Source organism: Molothrus ater, chromosome 4 (assembly GCF_012460135.2).
Source record: "Molothrus ater isolate BHLD 08-10-18 breed brown headed cowbird chromosome 4, BPBGC_Mater_1.1, whole genome shotgun sequence".
Taxonomy (NCBI): domain Eukaryota; kingdom Metazoa; phylum Chordata; class Aves; order Passeriformes; family Icteridae; genus Molothrus; species Molothrus ater.
Genome location: NC_050481.2, coordinates 15,633,018 through 15,641,145, shown reverse-complemented (window position 1 = coordinate 15,641,145; position 8,128 = coordinate 15,633,018).

The window sequence follows — 8,128 nt, the reverse complement described above, 5'->3', positions numbered from 1 at the left end:
GAATAGCTGCACTATTTGCTTTTCCTGTGCAGTCCTGCAGTGTTGTCCATGCTTTGCCCATGTTTTATTGCCTTGCCTGATTAAAAGCTTCTACTTGCTTGCATAAAGTAAATTTTAAAAGGAAGAAATATATTAATGGAAAGTCCCAATCTCTTTATGTTAGCAACAAATATTAGCTCAAAGCCTGGATCATTTAAAAACAGTGACATTCTGGAAAGGTGCTTCTCTCCTCACTGCCACCCTCACATGCAGTGACAGTATTTTTTATGAAGCACCTATCAATCATGGGTAGAATGGTCTGGGGAGAAGGGACTTGAAGATTTTCCAGTTTCACCCACCCCTGTCGTGGGCAAGGAGGCCACCCATTAGATTTGGTTTCTCAGGGCCCCCATCTGACACCTGAACACTTCCAGGGATGGGGCATCCACAATTCTCTGGGCAACCTGTTCCAGGGACACAGCACCCTCTGAGTAAGGAATTTCCTCCTACATCCAATCTAAATCTCTGCTCTTCTAGTGTAAAACCTTTTCACTGTCTGATCACTATCATGTAAAAAGTTGCATTCCATCTGTTTTATAAGCCCCTTTTTGGATACTGGAAGGCTGCAATGAGATCGCCCTGGAGCCTTCTCCATGCTGAACAGCCCCAGCTCTCAGCCTGTCTTCACAGGAGAGGTGCTCCAGCCCTCTGATAATCTTCCTCACCTTCCTGTGGACTCACTCCAAGAGGTTCATGGCCTTCTAATGTTGGGGGACCCAGAGCTGGCCACAGCTTATGACACAGACTCTGGACAGTGTTGCTAAAACTAGAGGTTGAGGAAGAGCTAGGAAGTAATTTAGAACACAGTTAGAATACCTGAACATAAGAACTGCTCACATGAAGACACATGAATCTGTGTAGCCTAACTTCCATTTTGGAGCAGCAGTGGGCAGTCAGAAACGCTTAGGATAAAGACAATAAGCCAACAGACAGCACTAGCTGCTTGTTAATTGTCTGAGCTTGTGTGCCATCACATTCTAAAGGAGCTGGAAATTCAGGTGGCCCTTGCATCAGTGTACTAGAGCATGCTAAACAGTTCACCCCTGTTACCCCATTCAGATGTTAGGTCAAGGTCTGATGTGCCAGGACAAACAGAGTCATTGCGGGCTGGATTTGGAAATTCTTTCAGACAGCTGGTGTGCCAAGGCCAAACGGAACCCGGTGAGATAAACCGGACTGTTCAAGGTCAAAACCCAGGGAAACAAGGACTCTGTCATCTAGGCCAAGTGCTGGAATGAGATGGACTGGTCTAGAGATCTATTCAGTTTTCCACTCAGTTTGCATCTTCTTGTTTGACAGAGTGTACAAGAATGTGCAAGGTCTGACTGAGTTTTGTTTTTCTCATAGTCTCAGGACAATATCTGTAAAGGAGGACTCTGTGGATTTAATAATTTTATGCTTCTGCCTTTCCCTGATAGGCAGAAGCATAAAATAGCTGATAGGCATACACAGAGAAATATTTTCAGAGTGTTTGCCCTTTGTGCATTCCCTTTCTGCATAAAACTTTGTAGGAATCTGATTACCTTGAGATCTCTGTGCTCTATCAAAGCCAGCCACATGGATGTGAAAGGTATTCAGGTTGACAGAAAGATGGGCAGGGAGGCATTGGGATCATAATGATTATGTTTCCATTAGTACAAAAAATAAAGAGAAAGGATTTCAGTAACCTTTCAGCTTTCCAAAATTCCTAATGATAAAGGGGAAATCTCGTACGTATTAATGCAGCAGCCCTGTCCTTTACCTTCTCCAAAATGGGACTTGTCACAAAATAATTGCAGCTTACCAGAGGAGGGTGGCTCAGCCTGAAACCACAATTCCATCACTGTGTTAAAACAAAGAGCTCCCATTCCCAGACTGTGCCTTTAGCTTAGTAACCCCAGGGAGGGGAGAGATGTATTATTGCTGAGGTGGGAGGTGTCAGCATTCCAGCAAGCTGCTGCTCATCTGGAGTACCCCTGCTCCATGTGCATCCCATTGATTCCTCCCTTGTACTTAAATCCTAGGAGTCACAGTGGGTGTGCAGTTAACAAAGAGGGTGTGTGCATGCTCTGAGCTCTGTATAGGGGTACTGGTAGTGCTTTTCAAGGTGTCACTGTCAGTGGCTGTGTATTTAAGAGAAATATCTGCATAGCATGACTTTAATTTGTAATTTGGGCAAGAAAAAATACAGTCTGGAAGACATCTCTAGAAAGTTGTCAGTCCTAGTCTTTTTTTAGCCATATAGGTATCTTTTTCATGTATTATTGATTAGATCATATTGGTCTTCAAACTGGATGTGCTGCTGTGGAAGCTTTTTCCATCTGACAGCAAAATCATTACGACTAGCATCACAGCTATTACCTTTGCTGGTAGTCAAAGTAAGAAGATAAAGTATCAGCTGCAAGTAAAGGCTAGCACTCTGTAGATTGCCAAAGCCTGTGACTGCCTATCCTCTCCAGTTTGTGAGGCCTGGAAGATAAAAGAGATTTTAAAATACTTCTGGTCTTTTTTCTTATGAGGAATGTCCTGAAAATATAGCATGATTAAAAAAAAAATCACTCAGGTGGAAGACTGGTCACAGATTTTTCTGAGATTTAATAGGTTATTTGTGGTTCTCTGTCAGAAACTTAGATCTGGAGAGAAAAACATACCTGTATGCCACAGAGTGTTCTGGGAAGGCAATCTGTGATGCTGTCAACCAGAGCAAGAGGCTGTGGCAAACTCCCTAATAGGTATCAGGAAGGATAATCTGGGCATAACACAAGGCGTAGTTTTACCAGGTGGAGCAGAGAGCACTGATAGGAACTACCTGGCTGGCCTATGTAATATAGGTCAAACATTCAAAGGACCTAAAATTGCCTTATGTGTTGCATTGTGGTGTTATGGTATCACTGCTTACAAGGTTTTCTTGTTCCAAAGAGCTTTACAGGATAGGAAAGCTGGATCTTCTCCTCCTATGGAAAAAAGTTAAGGTTTCAGAACCTGTTTTATGTATTGGAAATTCTGTAGGCCTTACACCTTCAGAAGATTTAGGGCAAAAATGAAAAGTGCTTCTTTCTGGCGATAGGGAAAATACTTTCAGTACCAAGCTTTTATTCTGAAAGCAGGTATAAGCAGACACATTAGGAACAGCTCATCATTTGTGCTATGCAGGCTCCTTTTTACAGACAGATATCTTTCTCTGGTGTCTGTGCAACTCATCCCTGCAGGGACTCTGACCAGCTCCACACTGCTGCTCATGCAGCTACAGGCTGCTCATAGCTGACATGCTGACACTCAGCTGTAGTTGTTTTTTTTTCTGAGCCAGAGTACCTGCAGGCATTACAGGTGAATTGACCAGCATTCTGCTCTGTGGGTCCCTCTTGCCATTAGTATTGTTGCTGTCACTGTATCTTTGCTAGTCTGGCTGCTTCTACAAAAGATGCTCTTTAATTGTAGTGGCAGCTAAATGTTGGGAATTTGATAGCCAAACACTGATGCCAAAACAAAATAGGCTATGATTGAAAATGTCCATACTAGTCCCATGACAGTGTCCTAGCATCAGTATAGTACTGAAAGGTTGCTGAAAGCCCTGGACCCTCTTTATTGGCCACAATTGGTTGTCTCTTGAATTTCTTAAAGGTGCTGTCCATTGTTTTCTGCCAGTCACTCTTGAGGAAGTGTTTTTCTCATTAGGAAAGCAACCCTGTATGTAATCCTGCCTGATTTACAAGAGAAGATACACAACAGCCCGGAGCTGAAGCTGCTCCACTCCTGGTGTGACTCAGAAGCAATAACATGAGTGGTACTACCAATGTAAAATCAAAACTGCTGGCAGAGGCTGCACTGAAAGCATTTGGAGCTTGTTTCAAAACAGTTGTGGTCAATATCAGGGAAAGGGTAGAGCAGAGAAATTAGCCTTCACATGTAAAACTACAGCTGAAGACAGATAACCAGTACCTGCTGTGGAACTGAAAGTTCTGAAGGCAGAGGAATGCATTTATGTTGTGGACAACATCAACTATAAATCTTAATTGTCTGCAGCATTTAATAGTCTAGAATTCAGCTCAGCATGTAGGCAGCATCACCTCACCTTTCACTGCTGTTAGCTCAGGCCCTGACTTGTTTGGAGAATTGTCATTTGAAAATATTATGTATGCCAGCAATTATGCCAAACTGTTCTGTCAGTGGAGTGGATCAAGCAGTCAAAATGATGCAGCATTTACAAAGTGCTTAGTTTCTCATTTGCTTACTACAGCATATGAATAAACATTAAGCCGTGGTCTACTCCGAAGGAAAACTTTCCCACAAATTCTTGGTGCTTCTAACCTATATTTGGGAAAGATATTTCAAAATTGCTGGTGGTGTGCAGCTCCAGCTCTGGGGACACAGTGCACTTGGAAAGAGTTTGTCGGGCTGGGACACCCTTCTTCATTCTGTTTCCAGTTCAGGATCCCGATGTATCTCAAGCTTTGCTGACAAAAAAGGGTTTCCTTCCAACAGCGGTGTGGGAAAAACACGGCTCCATTTGAATATTGTCTGTATGACAGCTTCCTCAGGCACTACAGCTGACAGCAATCCTGATTAAGGGTTACACGTTCAAAAAAAAATCTCACAGTAGGCAAGGCCCTGCTGACTTTTATTAAAGTTACTCACATGATGACTACAAAATCAACAGTTGTTTTTCCCATATAGAGACCTGTTTGAGAAAAGGTCTTCAGGAAGAATTGTTTAAATACAAACTAAGTATTGGAATTGTTTTAAGAAGCTGCCACTCAATTCACACTAGAACAAAGTCGGAATAATTCATTCAAGGATTTCTTTTTTTTTTTCAATAGAACATTAGGTAGATTAGCAAAACAAAAGCTCAACGTCCTTGCTGCCTATTGTAACTTTTGAACAAACCCATTTCTGAGTTTTCCCTTCGGACCTTTTTCCCTAGACTGATTAGCCAATGTTTGTTGTCTGTAGTTTTGTAATTTCCACTTCTTGGGAGAAATGTAAATCAAGACAACTTTATTATCTCGGAGCTTTGTATTTCTGTGAAAAAAAGGCAAAAGGTTTACTGTTAAGGCTATGTGTGAAAAGCCACCTTCTCATATGTAAAGAGCTCAGCCGTCTGTCTTTGTTTTGATGTGGGTGTGGATTAAGCGTTTAACAAAAAGTGTTGGTAAAGTTCACACTACTTAATGCTTTTGTGAAAGCTTGCTTACATACAAACTTTCTAAAATAAAACGTAATTCGAGGCTTCTCAATAAACAAACGTATTTTAATTCCTTCTTTAACTCATTGATACTCACCTGGGAGCCTTTGCTCAATTATAATATTGTCTACATCAAAAAGACGTCCTGTCTTTTATATGTGAAATCTTGGATGATTTTCCCATCCCTAACACTTGTTCTAATGAAAGACATTACCTCTTCCTGCAAACCTTGGTTTATAATATTGCAAAGATGGAATTCAAGAGGTTATTATGGAGAGATTTTTTGCATAAGAGTCTGAAAAGATCAGAACTCTTTTAGAGAGGGAACAAAATACCTGGCAGATTTATATTTAAAAAAAAATTAAAACACAGAAAGGAAATAAATCTGATCTGGTTTCATTGGATCAGTTTATAGCCTGGTGACCAGAATGATGTTCGTGTTAACTGTATTTCTGTTGCATTGGAAATAAAGTTTCTTTTCTTTTTTTTTTTCTTTTTTTTTTTTTTTCTTAACTATAAGGGATTAATAGCTTTACCAGGAAACTTCTGTGATTTGAAAACTCCCCAGGGAAACGTTTACTTCCATTTCTTTTGCAGTCAGGGTAAAGTGACTTCCTACATCTGCATGGTTATATCATTCATACATGATAAACATGGACAGGTCATCATGATTTGTAATTAGGACATGTTTTTGGGACCCATGAAGATCTTATTTTCTAACACCAACTCTGCAACTGATTTAATGAATAATTGTGGGCAAATCATTTGGTCTTTCCACTTCAGTTGCTGCATTTATAACATCTCACCTCAGAAATAACCTCTGATGAGTCTGTGTGTGAGTTTTGGTCATTATAAGAATGTTCCTTATGTTAAAAAAGGATTAAAATTTATCTCATCAGTATTACAGGCAATATCATTATATACTGCAAACATTTTTGAATGTCAGTGGACTGAGACTTGGGAATATATTCTGAGCTAGAACAGTAAGGAGTTGACAATTTTCCTGTGGGGTTTTTTGTGGTTAATGGAGAGCCAAGCTTGTCTTACTCACACTTTTGATATCAATGTGACTGCTGTCTTGTAGAATGGGATTGGTGACTTGCAGAGTAAGAGTTGTGAAGTGTTGCCCTATGAGGGTAACTTTCTGCAAGATGCAAAAAAATTCTGTGATTTCTAGCAATGCTAGTGGCAGTTATGGGTGAAAAATATTGTCATGGGGCTGGAAAAATAGGGGCGTATACAATTCATTTTGACTTAAATTTTTTTATTTAAGTTAATATCCATTATTTCTAACAAGAAATAACATTCCATAGTTCTTTGCCTTAAAAATAGATTTCTTGGGGAAATGGGTATAGTCTGTTCAGGTCTTCCTTGTTCACCAGGCTAAACCTATCTGCCTAATTGCATTCCACAGCATCCAAACTCTAGCATTGATTGGAAAAAGCCCCCAACAAACAACAAACTTCTCTTTGCGTCTAGATTATCCAAAAGCATTTAAAATGTATCTTTGTAGAGCCTAGTAAAGCAAACACTTCACTCTGTTAGCAGTTATCATATCATGAGTAATTAACTGTTAACAGTGTTCTCAGGAAAAGCGTGACATTTTGTTAATGTTCTGCAGGGACACAGAAATACAACCAAGGGAGAAGTTTCTTAGGAACATCACAAAGATAGCTGGCACAGAAGAACTAGAGGAGATTGTAACCTTGGAGGAAAGGAAGGAAGATTAATTACTGATACATTTCCTGGCATTCACCTTTATGGTCTCAAATCTTGTGGTAGCATCTCTCCTCCAACCCATGAAGAAATCTAGGAGTCTGACTCCTGTGAATTTAGTGTGTTTGTAACAAAGATGTGTTCTGTAGAGGGCATTTTTTGTTAAAAGCAGTGTTTCTTTTGAGTTTTCAGAAGCAATTGCCTTTTCCAGGTGGGTGATTTCCATTTCACTTAACCCAGCACAGAATTATTATTTTGCTGGCTTAGTGAAAACTCTTTAGTAACTGAAAGTAATATTCCTGTTTAATTTTTCTGATTCTGACTGGGACCTTTTAAAAAGGATATTCTTCTGCTAATGAAAGGGAAATTATTATGACAAAGTGATACCAATCTCATAGATATAAGGGCCAGGCCACTGTCTGGCTAAGGGCACCAATGCCTACTCCCAGCAGGACACTGGTATTATGTGTATTTCAGTCTTGCACTTCTTTTGGGCAGGGTATCACCTCTCCAGGGAGGTCTGCCTAATATTTGAAGAAGCTTTAGAGGGGGAGAGAAAATAATATGCATATCCTGGGAGAGGAGAGAAGTGGGAAGAGAGAAGAGGGAAAGGCGTGACTGGAGAAGGTATGGCAGCAGTTAGCACAGTAAATTGAAACTGGGGAATAACGTGGCTCACAGAAAAAGCCTTTGCTTTCAAGAGCATCCAAACCACTGCCTCCTTCTCCTCCTCTGTGCCCTTCCCTCTGCTGGCCCAGGGTGAGCAGCGCTGCTGCCACGGCAGCCCAGTGGTTCTTCCTGTGCTGCCCCAGCCCAGGCTCACCGGTTTGGGCACGGCCGCTGAGGAAGGCAGCTCTGAAGGGCAAGGCTGCAGGGCAAGAGGTGGTTGTCTCAGGAGGTGCCTTAGCAAGCAGAAGGGGCTGGTATTAGGGAAATGAAGGGAAGGGCCCGGAGGCAGTGCTTTGATGAGGCTCTGAGGAGTGCAGAGAACCAGCTGGAGATGCTGGGGGCTCCTGCTGAACATGGGCAGCAGGACTGCCTGGATGAAGCCTGCACATACTCTGCTATATATTTTTTCATGCAAAGACTTGGGGCAGGGAGAACAGAAGGTGGGCAGAGTTTCACTTGAAGAACTGGAGCACCTGGGTTGGGACAGGCAAGAAAGTGAAGATAGGAGTAAACAGGAATGGAACAAAGAAGGATGACAAAAGG